Source organism: Neomonachus schauinslandi, chromosome 10 (assembly GCF_002201575.2).
Source record: "Neomonachus schauinslandi chromosome 10, ASM220157v2, whole genome shotgun sequence".
Taxonomy (NCBI): Eukaryota; Metazoa; Chordata; class Mammalia; order Carnivora; family Phocidae; genus Neomonachus; species Neomonachus schauinslandi.
Window position 1 is genome coordinate 51,651,578 of NC_058412.1, and position 22,948 is coordinate 51,674,525.

Genomic DNA, 22,948 nt, shown 5'->3' on the forward strand with positions numbered 1-22,948 from the left:
AAGGGTAAGAAAAAGGAATAAAAAGTATCCAGACTGAAAGGAAGAAGTAAAACTCTCTATTCACAGATGATATGATCTTGTATATTAAAAACCCTAAGAAATCCACTAAAAAATACTATTAGAACTAATAAACTAGGTCAGCAAGATTGCAGGATACAAGATCAAAATACAAAAAAATCAATTGTATTTCTACACACTTGCAATGAATAATCCAAAAATCAAATTAAGGAAACCGATCAGGGACAGAATGGCCAATGGCCTGCAGAGCAACATGCCTAAGTTTTATTGTGATTACTGCGACACGTACCTCACCCATGACTCTCCATCTGTGAGAAAGCCACACTGCAGTGGTAGGAAGCACAAAGAGAATATGAAAGACTACTATCAGAAATGGACAGAAGAGGGGCACCTGAGTGGCTCAGTCGTTAAGCGTCTGCCTTCGGCTCAGGTCATGATCCCAGAGTCCTGGCATCGAGTCCCGCATCGGGCTCCCTGCTCTGCGGGAAGCCTGCTTCTCCCTCTCCCACTCCCTCTGCTTGTGTTCCCTCTTCCGCTGTGTCTCTCTATGTCAAATAAATAAATAAAATCTTAAAAAAAAAAAAAGAAAGAAATGGACAGAAGAGCAGGCTCAGAGCCTGATCGACAAAATAACCACTGCATTTCAACAAGGAAAGATACCTCCTACTCCATTCTTTGATCCTTCTCCTGCAGGGGTAATGATCCCACCTCCCCCCCAGTCTCCCAGGTCCTCATTGCCCTGGTATGATGCCAGCACCCCATATGGAGGGGCCCTCCCATGATGCCCGTGTTGGGCCCTCCTCCTCCTGGGATGATGCCAGTGGGACCTGCTCCTGGCATGAGGCCACCTATGGGAGGCCACATGCCAATGATGCTTGCACCCCCAGTGATGAGACCTCCCGCCTGTCCCATGATGGTGGCCACTCAGCCAGGAATGTCTCAACCAGACAGATAAGGAGAGAGGGAACCTCTTGATATCCATTTTACATTACTTGTACTTCGCCAGGATATCATGGTGCTGTGTGCCTAGATGTTTTCTAACAGGATAACCAGAAAGACTTGCTCCCCCTTCCTATCAAAGCAAGAATAGTTTTTGCAGGGGAGTAGTGGGACCAAAAAAAAAAAAAAAAAAAGCAATTTTCATTTGTATTGTGAAAGGTGAAAATAAAATAGCCATCTGTTTTAGTTAACAAAAAAAAAAAGAAAGAAATGAAAAATCCATTCACAATAGTATCAAAAAGAATAAAATATTTAGGAATAAACTTAATAAAAGAAGCGCAAAATTTATACTCTATTCTAAAAACTACAAAATGGTCTTGAAAGAAATTAAAGAATGTAAATAAGTGGAAAAACATCCCATGTTCATGGATCAGTAGACTTAACATTGGTAAGATGGCAAAACTCCCCAAACTGATCTAAAAATTCGACAAAAGACCTATCAGAATTCAGCTAACTACTGTATAGGAATGGATCAGACAATTGTAAAATTCATATGGCATTTCAAGGGACCAAAATAGCCAAAACAATCCTGAAAAAGAACAAAGTAAGGTTCACACTTCCCGATTTCAAAATTTACTACAAAACAAAAGTAATCGGGGCGCCTGGGTGGCTCAGTCGTTAAGCGTCTGCCTTCGGCTCAGGTCATGATCCCAGGGTCCTGGGATCGAGTCCCACATCAGGCTCCCTGCTCAGTGGGAAGCCTGCTTCTCCCTCTCCCACCCCCTCTGCTTGTGTTCCTGCTCTCGCTCTCTCTCTCTCTGTCAAATAAATAAATAAAATCTTAAACAACAACAACAACAGTGATCAATACAGTGTGATACCGGCGCAAGGATAGACATATAAATCAATGGAGTAAAAACAAGAGTCCATAAATAAACCCATACATATATGGTCAAAAAGAACAACAGGGGTGCCCAAAGCATTCAGTGAGGAAGAACACTGTTTTCAACAAATGATGCTGGATAGCCACTTGCAAAAGAACCAAGTGGGAACCTTATCCCATACCATATGCAAAAATTAGCTCAAAACTGGTCATTAAGGAAATGCAAATCAAAATCACAATGAGATACCACTTAATAACCACAAGAATAGCTACTACAATATTTTTTTTTAAATAATAATAAGTTTTTGCAAGGACGTGGAGAAATTGGAATTCTTTTGCATTGCTGGTAAGGATATAAAATGATACGGCCACTGTGGAAAATAGTTTGGTAGTTCCTCAAAGAGATAAACCTAGAATTAGCATATGACCTAGCAATTCCACTCCTGGATATATACTCAAAAGAACTGAAAACATATGTCCACATAGAAACCTTGACATGGATGTTTAGAATTAATATAAATATTAATATAATATAAATAATTAGCATTATTTATAATCACCAAAAGGTAGAAACAACCCAAATGTCCATAAACTGATGAATGTATAAACAAAAAGCAGCATAACCATACAATAGAATATTATTCAACCATTAAAAGGAATGAAATATTGACACATGCTACAACATGGATGAACCTGGAAAACATAATGCCGATTGAAAGAAGCCAATTATAAAAGACCACATATTACAGGATTCCATTCATATGAAAGTCCAGAATAGGGGAATCTATAGCGGCAAAAAGTACGTGGTTGTTCAGGCCTAGGGGTAGGGCGGGAAGTTGGGGGTGGGAGGGTTGCTAAAGGGCACAGGGTTTCTTTTGAAGTGATAAATATTCTAAAATGGACTTTGGTGATGGTTGCACAAATCTGTGTGTATACTACAGACCAGTGAATTGTACACCTTAAATGGGTAAATTGTATGGTATGGGAATTATATCTCAATCAAGCCGTTTTTTAAAAAAATGAAACTCTATTCCTGCCCCCACACTTCCATACACCCACACAAAGCCATGCTGTCTCCAGATCTATGCCTGGAACTTTTTAAAAGTGGGTCAGCTCATTCCCTGACTTTAGGAAACTGATCCTTATTTGGGACTTCTGGGCCCTTTTGACAGTTTGAGATAATTGGCCATTTACGCACAGGGGCAAAGTGGTGCTTGGATAATTACTAAAGCCACAATCCTGAATCACGGGAGTTTGGAGTTTGGAAAAACACATCAACCAACCCAACAGCCAGGTTTCCATGAAAGGAGGCCTCCTGATAACTCTCAAGTACGTTCCTTGCTCACTCTACCCTTCTCTAGCTCCTCCTTTCCCATTTTGGCAAATTTCCCTCTCCCTCCCCACTTCTCCCACCCCAACAAACTCTTGACTGAGGAAAAGCAAGAACATTCCTGCCATCCCCTTTCCAACCGAACTCAACTGCCTCCAGCCCCCCGGCTCACAGGCTCACACATAAAGGCCAACTGAACTCTCTGATCTGAGTTAAAAGCTTTGTGTTGTGTGTGCTAACAAGCTGGGGGTTTTTGCCTTTTTCCTCTAGCTTGGATTACCTAGTTTCCAAGTGGGCCAACTCTGGGAGAAACCCTCCCAATCAATGCCTTCAGTTGAGATCTAAATGTCCATGCCTCTTACTCCAGAGGAATAAGAAACAGACCAGAGGAAAAACATGTTGCAACACAATTACTGCATTATTTCTTTATAACCACCGTCTCCAGGTGGGGGGTGGGGTGGGGGATGAAAGGTTTTCATACTTAATGAATAAATGCCTTGTAGTCCACTTGGCTTTTCTTTAAAGAACTCTGAATACATTGCAAATGCTCTCTCAGTCCTCTATATGCCACCACCTCATCAAGGAGGGAGCTGGAGAAATAAAACCCATTTCACAGATCCAGAAATGAAGGCAGCAAGTATCCTGATAACTTTACTGATCCCCAAACAAGTTCTCAAGCTACAACTTTCACCCTCAAATTTATTTCCCACCTTTCTTCAAATGTTCCTCCTAGATTCCCACTACTTGCTTTTCTAGTCCAAACCCCCTTCATCCATGATGTCCCTACCAAAACCCAATCCATGTTGATCCTTGCTTTTCTGGAACTTGCAAAATAAAGTCACTAGTTATATTGTATCGCATTCTCTAGTCTTTGGCATATGTATGGACTGCCCTAGCAGAGTGGTGCCCTGTCAGAGATTAAATTCATCCGGGGAGAGGGGAGGGGGGCTTGGGTTGTGTGTTTGTTTCATCATTTTCTTTTTCATAAATGGAGAATTCCCTGCTTTTTAAAGGCATTGGCCATGACAGGAGGTAAAATAGCCTAGAAAATTTTTATATAAAAGAAACAAATATATAAGATTTTTAAGACATGACAAAGGAAGAACATCTGCTGAGCTAAAACAAAAGGAACTGAAACCCAATTCAATAGAAATGGAAAGGAATAACCAATATAGAGTGTTGGGATGGTTGGTTGGTTATTAATAAAATAAATCAATTTAGATCCTTACCTTACACCATATATCAAAATCAAGTCCAGAGCTAAATGGAAAAAAATCAAATCATACCTGGTGTGATGGTTAGTTTTATGTGTCAACTTGACTGGGGCACAGGATGCCCAGATATTTGGTCAAACATCATTCTGGTTGTTTCCGTGAGGATGTTTTTGGATGAGATTCGCATTTAAATTGATAGATTGAGTAAAGCAGATTGCCTTCATAACATATCTAGGCCCCAGAAAATGACTTCTTAAACGTTCCCGTATCAAGAAAGGAAAATGAGGGGCGCCTGGGTGGCTCAGTCGTTAAGCGTCTGCCTTCGGCTCAGGTCATGATCCCAGGGTCCTGGAATCAAGCCCCGCATCGGGCTCCTTGCTCAGCGGGAAGCCTGCTTCTCCCTCTCCCTCTGTCTGCTGCTCCCCCTGCTTGTGCTCTCTCTCTCTCTCTCTCTGTGTCAAATAAATAAATAAAATCTTTAAAAAAAGAAAAAGAAAAGAAAGGAAAATGAGGCTCGCTTTGATCGTAGGATAAAGTACTAAAAACTTCAGAGCCCCTCCATGATTTAACCCTGCAGCACCCCTCACCCCGGGGACCCTCACAGACTCCAACACTAGCCAGGCAGAGATCCTCTCAGCTCGTCCCACATGCCAAGCTCTCCCCTGTCTCCCCTCCTTCATCAGTTCTTCTCTGTCCCTGGAACCATCTCTCCACCCCCGGCTCCTACTTGTTCAAAATGGACCAGAAGCAAAGCCACATCGCTACCTCTGTGGTAGAATGTAGAGAAAGTTTAAGCAGTGGTTCTTAGAAAACAGAACTTTGCGTGTCTAACTTCTACACATCTTTCAGCTCTCAGCCACTGGGAAGCTTACTCTGTCCTCTCTCCCTTACCCCTCAGAGCACCTTCTCTGAGGTATCACCCAGCGACTTCTCCTCACGCAAGGAAAGGAGCTCCTCCTACTGCGCCTGAAGTTTCCTGGGGGAAGTTGCATAGGCTCTTGTTTTCCTCTCAGTTATGAATACCTATATACTCTAACGTACATGTCAGGAGAGCCACGGAGGATGGTGGGGAAAGGCTGGGGCAGATGGAGGGAGCCACCTCACAGCCTTCTGGACGCTGCAGCAGAAACACTGGTAAAGGCCCAGAGAAACCGATTGCCCATCCCACTGGTTCTCATGGATGCAGAGAAGTCGTTCCAAGGACGGAAGTGGCCCTGTAAAGGAAGAAGGAAGGACCTTCGGGTGTCTGGTTACTGCCAGCCTCACTATGAAGCCCTTGGGTTCAGTGAGACAAAAAGCAACAGAAAGTAAGCGACAAGCTCTGATCACTAAAGGCACTCAAGACTCCATCAAGAATATTGTCTTCACTTTTTCTTTTTTTGACAATTTAGAGTTTTCTAAATTTTTCAAAAAATATTACTTTGGGGGAGGCTATTTATCTATTTTTGTTGTGGTAAAATACACATGACATATAATTTACCATTTTAACCATTTCACATCATCCATCTCAGTGGCATTTAGTAAGTTCACAGTATTGTGCAACCATCACCACTATCTAGTTCCAAAACATTTTCATCACCCTGAAAGGAGACCTCGTACTTACTCAGCAGTCATTTCTCATTCACCCTTCCTACCAGTGCCCTGGCGGGCATTCATCTATTTTCTATCTCTGTGATTTTGCCTATTCTGTATTTGAATTTTGTATACATGGAATCGCACAATATTTTTCCTTTTGTGAACAGCTTCTCTCATTTGGCGTGTTTTCTAGGTTCATGGTGTAGCATGTATCAGTACTTCATTCCTTTTTATGGTTCAATAATATTCATCTTCATTTTATTTATCCAATTCATCAGGTGAGTTTCTTCTAACAAGTATGACTTTTGCAATCAGGAAAAAAATAATACAGTTTCGGATTGTTGTTTGTTTTGTTCTATTTGGGTTACCAAATCCCTTCTATACATGAGGCAGGAGGAGGTTCATGTTCTAGTTCTTTCTCCAGCCACTGACCAAAGGCACATACGGTATTTTCTTAATTCTAAGGCTCCTGGTTTTGTTTGTTTCTTGGTTTCGATTTTTTTTTTAATGTTTCTGAAATGTGAATGCATCTTGTAATCTTTTTTTTTTTAAGATTTTTAAAAATTTATTTATTTGACAGAGAGAGACACAGCAAGAGAGGGAACACAAGCAGGGGGAGTGGGAGAGGGAGAAGCAGGCTTCCTGCGGAGCAGGGAGCCTGACGCGGGGCTCGGTCCCAGGACTCTGGGATCATGACCTGAGCCGAAGGCAGATGCTTAACGACTGAGCCACCCAGGCGCCCCTGCATCTTGTAATCAACTTACTTTTTCAGTGGTGTTTCTTTCTCCTGTCTGTAAAGCTATTACTCATTTCCTCAATTTGAAAACACCATCAGGGGCACCTGGGTGGCTCAGTCAGTTGAGTCGGTCTGCCTTCGGCTGGGGTCAGGGTCTATGATCCCAGAGTCCCTGGATCAAGCCCTAGGTCGGGCTTCCTGCTCAGTAGGGAATCTGCTTCTCCCTCTGCCTCTGCTCCTCCCTCCCTGTCCCTCCCCGCAGTGTGCTCTCTGACTGTCTGTCTCTCTCTCAGATAAATAAATAAATAAATAATCTTTTAAAAATAAATAAATAAAAAATTAAAACACCATCAATGGTAAAAAGCACCATTATCTTATGTACTATGAAGAAAGCAAAAAGAATGGCAATTCTTTGCTACTCTGATAATGTATCCGAACTTATTAAAAGAGGGGTTCTTTTAAAGACTAACTGAAGTGGGTTTTTGTCTCATTTCATCGTTGGGCTTACATTTGAAAGGAAAAATAAGTGAAAACCATCAATTAAGATTTTCCTAAATTTTCTCCACATTCAGAGTCCAACCCTTCAGAATTGCTTTTCAGCTCTGAGTCCTCAATGTCCATACTGTCACGTACATATTCTCTTCTATGGTCCCTAGACTGTTGGTGACACAATACTCCTTAAAAGAGAGTTTCATTATCTTCCAAGCCATTGCCACCCATTCTGCAAGGTTTAAGGCTGACCTTTCCGGAAGTTAACATAAGGTTTTCAGACAATAACCAAAGGTTCTTCTTCCTTCCTTAAGTGATTCTCTAACTGAAAATCAAAGTAGAAGCTGTCCAGTCACACGCACATGCACAGTCCTTGAAGAGGAAAAAATAAAACATATTCTATACTCAAAGCAAGACCTGAGACACTGAGAAACAGGTAGAACAGGGATTAGGAAACGAACAGCACCTGCAAGACAGTGAATGACCCAATGCTGCCATAGGGGGGATGGAGCTGGCACTTGGCCAAGAACCTGAAGGGCCTCTTGCATTTCGTGGATATTTTATTTTCCTTTTTTACAATGGAAATATGCATGGCACCATGTTTGCTCCTAAGAAAACAACTTCTAGACTAATCAGTATGAAATAAATAAAGATTTAAATTTAAATTATATGTATGGCCTGGAAAAACACCTACCCAACCTTTAATCTCCACCAAGATGCTCATTAGGCAGGTTAGTGAATGCTTATTACCTGTCCCTCTCAAGACAGTACCAGGCCTTTTTACTTTTTTTTTTTTTTCCATCGGGATACTTACCAGAACCACATTCTGGACCCTTCCAGAATTACCTAAACCAGAAAAACGTTCCAAAACTTCGTGCTTCGCAAATGTCAGTCACTGGTACAAACAACACATGCCACGTAAAGATGAAGTTGAATGCTCAAATAAGGTAATGAGTTTGTTTAGACCCATTTTTAATAACAGTATATTTGTAGGTTTGTCAGGTGCTTTTCTTAGGCCAAAGCTCAGCTCCCTCCCACTTCCCCACTTTCCCTAGGTCTGGTTGGCTCACAGTTGTCACCACATGGAGAGAGAAGGAGAGAAGGCAATGGTAAAGGTGACCCTGTGAATTCACTGGTAGCTCAAGCACTCCGTTTGCCCCAAGTCCCTCTGCCTCTAGGAAGGGAGAGGAGGTCAGCAATGGAATCCACTGTGATCCATCTGTGGACAATGAAAGTGACTTCTCCCCACTCTTGCCTAAGTAAAAATTAATTCACAGAGTGAAGGAGAGGATTCGAGGTGGGGAGTGCAGTAAGGAGGCTTGGGGAGCAAGGGATTTGCAAGAATGGGCAGCACAGAGTAATGCCCCTGGTTGCTGAGAGAAAGGGTTCATCCTATTTCCCATTTAGGGCTACGCTTGGGATATTCATGTTTATTATCTGCACCACCTGCTATGGACTAAATTGTGTCCCCCCAAAATTCGTTATGTTGAAGCCCTAAGTGTGACTGTATGTAGAGATGGGGCCTTTAGGAGATAATTAAGGTTGAATGAGGTCATAAGAGTGGGGCCCTGATTCTACAGGATTGGTGTTCTTGTAGGAAAAGACACTGGAGATTGCACTTTCTCTCTCCTTGTAGTACTCAGAGGGAAGGCCTAGGAAGAAGAGAGCAGCCATCTACCAGCTGGGAAGAGAGGCCCCATCAGAAGCCCACCATGCTAGACCTTGATCTTGGAATTCTCAACCTCCAGAGCAGTGAGAAAATTAATTTCTGTTGTTTAAGTCATACCGTCTGTAGCATTTTGTTATGGCAGCCAGAGTAGACTAAGACCACCACCCTTCGTGTTCTTAAAGAACCTGTAACTTTTACTTAAAAAATTGTACATCTATCCTTATTTCATTTAAAAACATTATATAGGTCCTTTAAAGAGAAAGAGTTTGGAATTATTTTATTTTACAAAATCAAATAAACTAAGACACTTTATTAAACACTTACCATGTGCCAGATACATTATGCTAAGCTCTGAAGACGTAAAGATAAAGAAGACACAGCCTTTGGCCCAGGGAGCTTATCGTCTGGTGCTGGGAGGACCTGTTTTCTTTTTCCTTTTGCAAATTGAAGCTAAATTTATTTAAATAAGTTGCCCAACTACATTCTGCTAGTCTAAATCCAAATTTCTTAGACAAAATTTCCATGGTGTTTCTACTACCCTATACAGATTATCATCTAAAGACAGGGTTTATATGGCTTCTGGATCAAAACACATGATCAAATACAGATATTTCTTAACTTTTTTTTTTTAAACAGTTTTAGGCATTTTCTTTTTCTTTCTTTTTTTTTTATTATGTTATGTTAGTCACCATACATTACATCATTAGTTTTTCATGTAGTGTTCCATGATTCATTGTTTGAGTATAACACCCAGTGCTCCATGCAGTACGTGCCCTCCTTAATACCCATCACCAAGTTCACCCATCCCCCCACACCCCTCCCCTCTAAAACCCTGTTTGATTCCCGGAATCCATAGTCTCTCATGGTTCATCTCCTCCTCTGATGTTCCCCCCTTCATTTTTCCCTTCCTTCTCCTAATGTCCTCCGTGCTATTCCTTATGTTCCACAAATAAGTGAAACCATATGATAATTGACTTTCTCTGCTTGACTTATTTCACTTAGCATAATCTCCTCCAGTCCCATCCATGTTGATGTAAAAGTTGGGTATTCATCCTTTCTGATGGCTGAGTAATATTCCATTGTATATATGGACCACATCTTCTTTATCCATTTGTCTGTTGAAGGGCATCTCGGCTCTTTCCACAGTTTGGCTATTGCGGACACTGCTGCTATGAACATTGGGGTGCATGTGGCCCTTCTTTTCACTACATCTGTGTCTTTGGGGTAAATACCCAGTAGCGTCATTGCTGAGGACCCATTTTCTTAAACAGGAGCTAATGCCTGAGCTAAGTCCTAGGCTGACCCAGCCAAAGTCTGGGGAGCTGCAGCTCAGCGAAGTGAGCCTTGATTTAGAATAGTTTGGGAACTCAATTCCTGAGGATTCTGCTCCTTAGCCATGTCACAGCAGCTCTGTGAGCCTCCATTGGCAGGTTTGGAAGATGTGGAGCCCAGGAACGGAGGAGAGGGCAATCCGGGGCCATCAAAGATTTAGAAAACCTTTCTGCTTCTTACACATTCATCCACCCTGTGCAGGTGAGCAGGCCTGCCCACCCTCTCACCCACCCAGCGCCTTCCTCCGGCTTCCTCCCTTCAGCCCACCTCAAGAAATCAGCTGTGCCCGGCAGCACCACACCATGGGATTTTTAAACCCAGCTTGCATTTCAAGAGGAAGTTAAGTTGCATTCCTCGATTGACTTTATATTTACCTCTTCCACTGGCTGGCGCCAAGCTGCTGAAGCCCTCTGGACAATAAGCCTCTTCTCTTTGAAACAGGAAGTATCATTTGGCCCAGCCTAAAAGAGTGGTGCTTCTTGTAGCCTCCTGGAGGAGTGCCACCCAGGATTGGCTCCTGTGCTTCCTTCTGCCCCCTCCTTGGGCTGAGGGGGCTGTAGGATGGGATCAAGCAGCCTCTGAGGAAGCAGGAGATGGGGTCCCAGGAGTAACCCTTACTTAAAGCTTCCCTGTAGCTAGAACTGGAAGAACTGGGTCATATTTGCTGGGGAAAGATCGGTGTCCTGGTCTCTACCACTTTTAATTGAAAATAAAGTGAATGATAAAATTACTGTAATATAATTCTAGATTGTCTGTTTCCCAAGCTGTGAGTTTTTCAAGGGTAGCAAGCAGGTCTTATCCATCTTTGAATCTCTGAGGACTTCTGAGTGCCCTGGAGAATGAATGTAGGAAGGCAGGAAGGAAAGATGGAAGGAAGGGAGGAAGGGAGGGAGGAAAGATTCAGTAGGGCAAGAACCCTCCATTATCTTCACTTCTATCCACGTCTCTACATAATTTTAAGTTCTGATAGGTTAAGAATTTAGACATTCTTCTATCTGATCCTGGCTACACTATACCCTAGGACATACATGCAAAGTAACTTGGCTAAAGCACAGAATATTTGGGGGCACCTGGGTGGCTCAGTCAGTTGAGCATCCGACTCTTAATTCTTGTTGTAGTGGTAAATGTTTAATAACCAGCTTGGGTAGGATGGCCTTTGGCATGTAAATTTTACTTATATAAGGAATGTCCGGTACATAATTTACAAATAATAATAAAATATACAATACCCTTTATTGTAAATACCATAGATCCAATTAATCAATAAGCCAAAGGCTTTCGCTGATTTTTGCCAACCTCTTGTATGGATAGACAACCTAAGGTCGCAATTGGCAAATGAGTATGGTTCTGACATGAATGTGGGTTGGTATTTCATTTATAGTAACAAGTGACTTGCTCATGATAATACTGGAAGAATATTTCCTCACTTTTGTGCTATTCCCAATATAACAGCTACAGATACAATACACTCATAAATTCAATCTTCATTATTAATATTTTCTCCATCACCTCAAGCAAGTTCCAGTCATTGATTGTACTTGTATCTTCACTGAGAATCTGAGCTTTCCTCAGATATTCACATGGCCGGCTCCCTCACTTCCTTTACATCTTTACTCAAAAGTCACTTTTTGAAGGCACCTGGGTGGCTCAGTTAAGCGTCTGCCTTCAGCTCAGGTCATGATCCTGGGGTGCTGGGATCGAGCCCCACATCAGGCTCACTGCTCAGCAGGGAGTCTGCTTCTCCCTCTCCCTCTGCCCTGCTCATGCTCTCTCTCACTCTCCCTCTCTCTCAAAGAAATAAATAAAATATATTTTTTTAAAAAGTCACTTTTTTAATATGGCTTTCACTGACCACCCTACTAAGATTGCAACATCCACACTCATGCCCACACATTCAATCCTCCTCCTACGCCTTATTGTTCTTCTTAGCATGTATCTTAGCATGTATCGTTTTCTAACATTCTGTGTATTTCACTTGCAATATTTGTTATTCTGTCTCCCTTCCTATAATATAAGCTCCCCAAGGGTAAGGATTTTTGTCTGTTTTGTTCACTGTTGAATCCTCAGTGCCTTGAACAGTGCCTGGTACATAATAGGTCTCAGTAAATGTTTGCCGAGAAAATGAAGGAATTTATGAACTCCCACAGCTAATCAGTCTAATGAATCATCTGGCCCCACTGGTTCTGTCTTCTCATAGCATTCCTATTCATCCTCTGGTCTCTCTCTCGGTGCCCCCACACTCCTCCAGCAAGCTAGACGTGGAGATGCACCATGCACAGCCCTCTCCAGGAAAGAACTTGTCTGGCTATCCGCTCCCATATTAACTGCAGAGAGCCACTGTCCTACGGCAGCCCAAACCCAAAAGCTGATCGAGACACGGGTATAAATGCCTGGCCTTTCAGTGCTAATGAAGGATATCTGTCCGACCAAATACACTGCGGAGCGTCCAGTGGGGCTGGCCATGGCTTTGTCATGCCCGTAGAGGGGAGGAAAACTTTTCCCTTCTTCCCTTCTTCTGTCTTTGGCTGGTCTAATAATTAAATTGACAGAAGATTAACAGAAGAAAAAGAAATTTAATTCCCTAGGAACAGGAACCCCAGCGATATGAGGTTCAAAGATAGTGAGGCAGCGAGGCTTATATGCTATCCTGAGCTAAGGAGAAGGGGGTAGGGGTCTGGAACTTCAAAAAGGGTGGAAGGCAATTCACAGGAAGTTGGGAAGAACAAATGTTTGGTAAATAAATGTTTGCCATACCAGGGCGATAAGTCTTTCTGATATAAAAAGTTATCTCTGGTATTAGCTCTCTTCCTGGTACAGGCCCCCTCCATCTAAATTCTTTTAGGCAATTAAGGGAGAGGTAAAAAAAAAAAAATAAAAAAACTCTTCCTGAGTCTGCTGGGCCTTGATAACCTTCAGCTCAAAATATCCACGTGCCACAGAGGCATATTTCGGGTCACATATTTGCTCCCCTTCACCTGCATTGCAATTTGGCTTCTCTCCCTGCCCACTCCTGCTTTCCCCCCTCCCTTCCATAGGAAAGAATAAATGTCCTGTCCACCCAACTCCATCCCAGAGTTTGCTCCTGGGAACCCAAAAGGCAACAAGCAATTATCTCTCACCAGCGTTAGGCCATTAATTGCCTCTCTGGTCTCCCCAGCATTAATCCTCCCCTCCAACCCATCCCCGCAGTGCAGCCAAAGAGATCTTTCCTAAACCAAACTCAACCCCATGCTTAAAACCTTCAATAGTTTCCTGTCGCTCTCAGCACACAGAAGCAAAACCTTCCATGTAACCCAGAGGGCCTAGTGTGGCCCAGCCCCTGCCTACCTTGTCTGCTGCAAGCCCCACCACTGCCCTGGCAGTTGGCGGGCCACCCAGAGAAGCCATTCTCTGATGTATCACAGCACTTCCCATTTCTGGGTTGTTGTTGTTGTTTGTTTTTGTTTTTTAAGATTTTATTTATCTGTCAGAGAGAGAGAGAGAGTGCACAAGCAAGGGGAGCCAGCAGGCAGAGGGAGAAGCAGGCTCCCGGCTGAGCGAGGAGCCCGATGAAGGACTCCATCCCAGGACCCTGGGATCATGACCTGATCCAAAGGCAGATGCTTAACCGACTGAGCCACCCAGGCGCCCCTCACTTCTGGGTTTTACTCACGTTATGAACCCTGCCCAGACCAAGGGTTTTCAACTCTGACTGCACATTAAATCCCTCGGGGAGTTTTGTCTGTCTTTAAATCTCAATGCCCAGGCCACATCCAAGACCAAGCAAATCAGAGTCTCTGGAAGTGGCATCCAGGCATCAGTATTTTTCAAACCTCCCAGATGATTTAAGAAAGCAGCCGCACCTGAGAACCACTGGCCTAGATCCTTGCTGTTCAAAGGCTGTCTGAGTTCCCTAGTAGAAGGTGAGTTTCATTAAGGCAGGCATCAGTTCCACTCTGTCCATTACTATGTCCCCAGCATCAAGAAAGATGCCTGACACATAGTAACTCTTTAGTAAATATTTGTTAAATCCTGGGGCTCAGTCGGTTAAGCATCTACCTTCGGCTCAGGTCATGATCTCAGGATCCTGGGATCGAGCCCCGCATCGGGCTCCCTGCTCAGCGGGGAGTCTGCTTCTCTCTCTCCAGCGCCCCCTGCTTGTGTTCTCTCTCTCTCTCTGTTAAATAAATAAATAAAATCTTTAAAAAATATATTTGTTAAATCTTGAAGGGATTCCAAGTGGCCTGGAAACCTCCCAAGTATTGCCCGCTGAGGAAGGAGCAGGTGAAGAGGTGGCAGGGATGAAAGCTTTGCTATGAATAGAGGTGTGCTGAGAGTGTGTGAGAAGCTACTAGGCAGCCCCTGGAGACTGAGAATCTCAATTATAAATAGGTTGGTGCCAGAGCCTGAAGGACACAGGAGCTGTAAAGGATGTAACGTGTCATCTGCATGAGGCAGAATAGAACTGGGTAAAAGAAGGGACACCTGGGTGGCTCAGTCAGGTTAAGCATCTGCTTCGACTCAGGTCATGAAACCCGGGTCCTGGGATCAAGCCCTGAGTAGTCATCATCCTTGGGCTCCCTGCTCAGCGGGGAGTCATCTTCTCCCTCTCCCTCTACCCCTCCCCCTACTCATGGGCTATCTTTCACTTGCTCTCTCTCTCAAATAAATAAATAAAATCTTAAAAAAAAAAAACTGGGTAAAAGAGGAAAGAGATGAAATCTAGAATGGTGGAGGATCAAGGGTGTTCAGTGACTAAAAGAAGATGCAGCACAAATACTGGTAGATGTTAGACACACCAGACGACTCCTTCTCAGTAGATCTGGTGATCTCAGAGTTTGATTCCCAGACACACACACACACACCCTCTTGCACTGATAGCGTTCATCATCCTCATCTCTCTCGGGGTAGAAAGCTCTGGTTTTAGCAAAACTTCAGTCCAACTGCAGAAATGCCCCGTGCTGAGACAGGGAAGACCCTGTGTCATAGTGAAGAACTGTCATGGGGCATGCGCTGGTCTCAGGCATAGATGGAGGACTGAGCTCCCCAGCCTGGAGTCCCCAGCTCCTTGGATGTCAGCAGAGTGGTGGGTACAGGGAGTGAGCCAAAGGGGTCCCCTAGGCTATCAGTGGTGACCTTGAGAAGGTGATAATGGGGCTCCAAATGAGCTTCTCTTCTCCAATGAGGATTATTAGTTTGGAAAAGCTGAGATGTTGGAAGCATAGTTGGCTATATCAAGCAGAGCTTCCCAAAACCATGTCCAATGATCAGTTCATCTCACTCAAACTTCTAGGCAAGAGGCTGGAATCCCACAGCATAGTGGCCGCTGACTTCATCTCCCCCCTCCCAGTCACCCTCAGTTTAAAGATTCATTCATGATTCATTCACTTACTCAGCAAATATTTGCTCAGTGTCTATTATGCATACTATACTAAACTTTGATGGTACAGTGGTGAAATAAAGGATATTCCCCATTGTCTCAGAACTCAGAGTCTAAGGGAGATGGTTTTCAGACATTACTGAGAGGAGTCATCAACCACATCACTCATATATATATTCATATATTCATTCACATTATATATATATATATATATATATATATAATGTTGGTTTGTTTTTGTTTATATAGCTGTGATCATATGTACATATTGCCATATATACAAATATGCTTTTACACTTACTATTATTATATATTATAATATGCATATCCTTTGTTATTTTAAATTTTTATGAATGTCACTTTTATGACACAATTTGCATACAATGGACATTTTATTTAGCCATCCTCTGAGTACAAGACATTGTGTCCATTTCAATTTATCAATATTATATATAACACCTATAAAGTATCTTTGTGCATAAAACTTCACTTAAATGTCCAGATTTGGGTTTGGGGGGAGGCGTCAAAGGAGGTGGAAGAAAAAAGGGAACATTTGGGGGGGAGCTCATGTTATTCTTACTTCTGCTTACATACTTTAGAAGACAGCACAATTCCTCAGATTTTAGAAGACCGCACCTTTGTAGGAGACACATTCCAATCCCTGACCTGCCCCTGGAGTTTCTGGAAGAATTGCCACACCCAAGGCGTGCCTGGGTGGCTCAGTCGGTTAAGTGTCTGCCTTTGGTTCAGGTCATGATCCCAGTGTCCTGGAATGGAGCCCCACATCGGGTTCCCGCTCAGCGGGGAGCCTGCTTCTCCCTCGCCCTCTGCCCCCCCCCCCCCCCCCCCCACCCGTGCACGCACACACTCTCCCACTCTCTGTCACGAAGGAAGGAGAGAGGGAATAAGAATTGCCACACCCATAGACACTGGAAGGGGCAGGTCTGTCCTTTACCTCAGGCAGTCTGATTGGATCAGGTTTGAACACATGACTCAAAATCAGCCAGTCCATGGGCTGGCCAGAAACCAATCATATTTTTATCCTCACAAAAATTGAACTGGGAGACCCAGACCTCATGGGAAATAGATGGTGGATACTTAGGGAGAAAAGACATTAAATCAAAGTGAAGATGGCCAGCCTAGGCCATATGCAAGATATATGAGCAGAAGCACTTGGTCAGAATGAAAAGGGAAAAAAAGAGGGAGATGTGCCTAGGAAAACAGAGGATGAGAGAGAGAATGACCTTTGTTTCTGCCAGCATTCCAACAGTTATCCCATCCCAGCTCTATTTTCCACCTTGCATTCTGGAAGATACCCCCTGCTTTCCCCCTCCACCCCCAAATAAGTCCCGCTTATCACTTGATCTAGCTTGAGTAGGTCTCTGTTCTTTTCAACCAAAAGATCATTGATTAAGCAAACAATGTCAGTACTTCTTGCAGTCAGAGAGTATCAGAACTGGAAAGGGTCATTGCACAATGAACAAGCCCTCCTCTACTGAGCAGTAGTCATGAGGACCGTGGGATTGACCTAGTCCCCAGCTCCAGGAGCAGTCAGGAAGCCAGTCAGGGGAAGCCCACTTACCTTCTGGCAGTGGTAGATTCTTCTGTCTCCTAGCAGTGATGGGCTCAGAAATGGGCATTTGACTTCGGGTGGTCCAATTAGAGCCAATAGTCCTCATCTATGTGCTTGGGGCTTCTTTAACAACGACAAGGAGGAGGAAGACTAAGAGAAGAAGAGAACTTCTTTCAATATTACGAAAGTAGCAATGTTTCCTGAGGAAAAAATTAAACGCAGGAAAGGATGAAGAAATAAATAAAAATAGCCTCACTGGTAATCGGGGAAATGCCAAAAAAAACCAATGAGACATCACTTTTCAGTCATCAGACCGGCAATTTTTTCCTTATGATCAAGTGTTGACAAAGTTGAGGGAAATGGATACTTTAATAGTGTAATGGGAATATCAATTATTACAGCTCCTATGAAGGGCAAGTTGCCCGTATCTATTGAAACTGAAAATCTTAGGACCCACTGTTCTTCATATCTGCCTTGAGGAGACCCTTGTACTGTGCCCAAGGAGTTGTGTTTAAGGATGTTGACCGAAGCATTGCTTACAAAAGTGAAAAGATCGGAAACAACCTACATGTCCATGAAAATGGGAATAGCTAAATCAATATAATAAAGCCATACTATTGACTAGCATGTGGGTAATTAAGAGGCAAGCAGATCAATGTGTCATAATACCCAAGACTTGTTGACTGAAAAATACAAGTTGAGGAAAGAAATGTGCAGTCCGATGTCACTTACATTTTTAAATAAGCCACCCACACAAAACAATCTGATTCTCATCTGTGTGTTTCTATATATGTGTATGAAGGCATAGAAAATGTCCCAAAAGAAGCAATGACCAAAGGGGACTTAGTTTCCTCTTACCATAAAGTAGTAATTTTGTTCAAGAATGCAATAACATGTTAATTGTGTGATTTTACATTAATAAAATTAAGGTTTTAAAAATATATATGCATATATATATATATATATATACATATACACACACACACACACACACAAAAGAAAATCTGGAAAACACACAATGAACAAAGAAGCAAATAAAATCATCTCTAATCCCACTTTAACTGCTAACCCTCTGGAGCCCCTTTGGAAAGCGTCAGGCTCAGGGCCACTCAAAGCATGCCCAGCAGGCCATCAGCTGCCCTTCTGCCCACAAGGGAGTCTGGCACCCTTCAATCCAGACCTCCTAATCCAAATAGCACCCTAGACTCTGCAAAGGTCACGGTGCCCACCCACCATTTGTGATTCAAATACATAACACTAAACAAAATTCTGAATTTTCTCATGACTACTTCAATGCTTTTCTTTTAAAGCAGTGAATATCAAGATCTCTCCTACCCCATGCTCTCCCCTCCCTTTCTTTGTTTGGCTATATGTTTTGTTGTGCTTTGTACTGTCAGGGGTCTTTGTGTCTCTGCTTCTTGGTGTCCTAAACCCCCACACAGTGGGCCCCGTTGACTAATCCCGCACTGCTTCTCTCCCCACCCCAAGAAGGCTGTGTTTGCAAAGACACACCCAGGTTGCCTGCCCCCACCCTGCCCCACATCTAGCCCTCCTGCCTCAGTCTTGCCATTGTGTCCCAGGCAAGTTGCAGAACAATGAAGTCTTAGCAGATGATGATGTTGCCCTGTCTCCACGTTCTGAGCCAACCCCAGTTATGCCTGGCATCCGGGAGTCAGCATTTTGTAGGCTTCTGTGACATTTGAGAACTCACATCCCACTTCTTCCAGCATTTGGAGAAGAAAAGGAAGGACAGAGGGCTGCTCTTGTCACCACCAATGAGCTCATCCTTCTCAGAGAGGCAATAAGAAAGCTAAATTTCACCCTATGAATCAGGAAGCTTGAACTCAAGAAAAAGCACACATTCCCCAGCTGCCTGACCCACCCAGCTGACCTCGCTATAAAAAGGAGCACTAGACGGAGGCCTCGACCCTAGAACGAGGTAAATGATCAAACAAAGACAGTTTTTAGTGAAACAAACCCTTCATGCCATCTACCTGAATCCTTTGATTTCTGTGTTCCCTCCAACATCATTCTTTGGCTTATGTGGCTCAAGCCACATATGTCTGGGACCCCTTCCAAACTTCAGTGCTGAGGGCAGTCTAACCCTGTGCAAGTCACTTCAACACTTGGGGTTTCAGTTTCTCAGTCTGCAACTTTGTGATCCTAGGGCAAAATGCCCCCGGGCATCACCATCTCAAAATAGTGGCTCACCAACAAACTGGTAGATAAATGGTGCCAGGGGATTGGATTTGACCCCTCATTGATATTTGCTTCAGACTGAAGCCATTGAGCCACCATCCCCAGTCTTACAGGACAGTGGCCTGCTTCTCCTTCCTACCACAGGCTCCTCAGAACGCAGAAGTCTTGGTGGTGTGAGCTATCTGGTCTTTCAAACTCAGCTCGCCATTACAGGCCTTCAGGTCAGCTGTCCTCCAGAACCTTTAACTATGGGGCCAGTCTGCCCTTGCTCTCTTTCTAAATTACTGCTTTACATTTGTTCAGGCATATCTCAGACTTCCCTTTTACTTTGCTCCGTGGGAATTTTGAAGGCTTTGGCATCAGTATCTACCGGTTCTTCTCTCTCCCTTGGCCCGCAGCCATGGCCCTCCCCTCTCTGCAAGGTGTCTGATTCATCTTTTGAGCCTCCAGTCTTTCCTGAGTCAGTCCTGAAGATTATGCACTGATTCAGGTGCTGAGTTTGGTCCGGGCTTCAAGTATGCACCCCCGAGTGCAATAGCCTCTTTGCAGCTTTATAATAAATGGTCTGTGTTGTTGTAAAGCATGGCATTGGTACACACTAATTCTAAGTCATCCTTTGATTCTTCTATGGACTGGTGGTCGTTATTCTAGATCTCCTCTTTTATGGTACTAAAGTCACTAATGTTTAATAATTTTAGAGCATTCAGAAATCTCAGTAGATGAAAAGAAGGTTCTTGGGTTCTTTCTCTGCAATTGATTCCACTGATTTAAACCTTCTGGAAGGAGGGGCGCCTGGGTGGCTCAGTTGTTAAGCATGTGCCTTCGGCTCAGGTCATGATCCCAGGTTCCTGGGATCAAGCCCGGCATCAGGCTCCCTGCTCAGTGGAAAGCTGCTTCTCCCTTTGACACTCCCCCTGCTTGTGTTCTCTCTCTCTCTCTGTCAAATAAATAAATAAAATCTTTAAAAAAATAAATAAATAAAGCTTCTGGAAGGACAGGTAAAACTATGGAGACAATGAAAAGATCAGGGGTTGCCCAGGGTGTTGGAGGGGGCAGAGATGAACAAGCAGAGCAAAGAGAATGTTCAGGGCAGTGCAAATACTCTGTATGATAATATAATGCTGGATATACATCACTGTACATTTGTCCAAACCCTTCAAATGTCTAGCACCGAGAGTGAACCTTAATGTAAACTCTGGACTTTGAGTGATAATGATGAGTCAAAGTAGGCTCATCCTTGGTTAACAAATGTACTACTCTGGTGAGTGGTGTTGATAATGGGGGAGCTATGCCCGAGTGAGTGCAGCGATATATGGGAAATCGCTACATTCCTCTCAATTTTATTGTAAACCTAAAACTGCCCTAAAGAATTAAGTCTTAAAAAAAAAAAAAAAAAAACTCTGGAAGGGATGTCTGTTGTCCTTCTTGCTTAGCTAAAGAGCTTCCAGGAGGCTGCTCAGAAGTACTCAAACTTCTAGAAGCCTGACCTCAGAGGCATTCGGCTTCATTCTCCATAAGGTCTTCATTTTGCTTCTTTTAATCCCCCTTTACTCTTCTTTGATTCCCTCCACCATTTTTTCTTTATCTGGGACCTGCTTTTCTCCTTTCTTTCTTTTTTCCTTCTTCTGTCCTTGTTTGTCATGAATGTTTTTGTCCTCAAAGAGGCTTAAATTGGGGTGCCTGGGTGGCTCAGTCAGTTAAGTGTCTGCTTTCAGCTCAGGTCATGATCCCAGGGTCCTGGGATCAAGCCTGACATCGGGCTCCCTGCTCAGCAGAGCGTCTGTTTCTCCCTTTCTCTCTCCCTCTGCCTCTCCCCTGCTCATGCTCTCTCTCTCTCTCAAATAAATAAAAATAAAAATCTTAAAAAAAAAAAAAAAGGCTTAAATTATGTCCCAGCCTATATACTAGATTAGGATGGACCCTAATTCCAATAACAAGTATCCTCATGAGAAGAGGAGAGAACACACAGAGACACACGGAAGAGAAGGCCATGTGAACATGGAGGCAGACATTGGAGGCTGCAGCCATGAGCCAAGGATATCAAGGACAGTTAGCAGCTACCAGAAGGTAGGAGAGATATATGGGACAGATTCTTCTTCGGGGCTTCCAGATGGAAACAACCCTGTCATCGCCTTGATTTCTGACTTCTAGCCTCTCTATAAAAGAATAGATTTCTGTTGTTTTTGAGCCCCCCCAAAAATCAAATAAAGTCAACAGTGATTGATTATGGTAATGGTTGACAACTCTGTGAGCATACTAAAAAACATTGAAATGTATACTTCAAATGGGTGAATTATATGGTATGTGAATTATATCTCAAAGCTGGGCTTTTTGGGGGGTTTTTTTTGTTGTTTTTTTTAGCCAGTGGCCTCGTTTTCTCCCACTTTCAGGACCAGCGTCAGAGGCTTCTGTACACATTCCTCATAGACTCATGCTTCTTGGGCTTCTTGCCTACATGGATCCCAGTGCTGGGGCCTTCCCACCACACCCACCCAGCCCCCACCAGGGCCAGGCAGACAGAGAAAGAGAGAGGAGGAAATGGTAGAGGAAACTGTTCAAACAAAGAGGAAGTAGAGAAAATAATATAGCACATACCCACTGAGGAACATTTAGGTTCCCACTTCTCCCTGCTACAAAGAAATGCAGTGGCCAGGGCGCCTGGGTGGCTCAGTTGGTTAAGCAACTGCCTTCGGCTCAGGTCATGATCCTGGAGTCCCTGGATCGAGTCCCGCATCAGGCTCCCTGCTCGGCAGGGTGCCTGCTTCTCCCTCTGACCCTCCCCCCTCTCATGTGCTCTCTCTCTCTCATTCTCTCTGTCTCAAATAAATAAATAAAATCTTTAAAAAAAAAAAAAAGAAATGCAGTGGCCATTCTTGTGCACTAGTGTGAGTTTCTCTAGGGGATAGACTAGAGTGGAAACGCCGGGTTGTAAGGCATATATATATATATATATATATATATATATTCAACTCCCCTAAACATTGACAAATTATTCTTCAAAACAGCTGAAATAACTTACATTCCTACCAGTAATATGTAAGAGTTCCCATTTACACCTATACTCATCGGCCCTGAGTAGATCAGACTTCTTTTTTTTTTTTTTTCAGTTTGATGATTATAAAATGTTATCTTATTTTAGGGACACCTGGCTGACTCAGTCAGGTAGAGCATGTGACTCTTGATCTCAGGGTCATGAGGTCAAGCCCCACGTTGGGCATGGAGTCTACTTAAAAAAAATTTTTTTAATAAAATAAAATGTTAGCTTGTTCCAGTGGGTATTTCTCTGGTTGAGCATCTGTCCATAAGTTTGCAGATATTCAGGTTCTTTCTCTATGAGTCACCCATTGATATCCATTGCCAATTTTCTGCTGGATTATTTGTCTTTTACTTATTGATTTGCAATTCTATATATATCCTGGGTACTAATTATTTGTCAGTTATATGCATTGCCAACATCTTCACTCAGTCTATAGCTTGTCTTTTTAACTTTGGTTATGAAATGTTATAGTATTTGCCAGGTTTAATCTTCATATTTGTCAGATTGGTTCATGAGAGGTTTTGGATTTATTTGAGAAGTCTATCTCTACAAAAATATTCTTCAGTGTTTTATTTAAAAGTTTTACACTTTTCTA

General features: G+C 43.1%; 1 pseudogene; it reads left to right on the forward strand.

The window, feature by feature from the left end:
• Nucleotides 1-271: 271 nt before the first annotated feature.
• On the forward strand, nt 272-973 carry LOC110588842 (annotated as a pseudogene).
• Nucleotides 974-22,948: the final 21,975 nt, after the last annotated feature.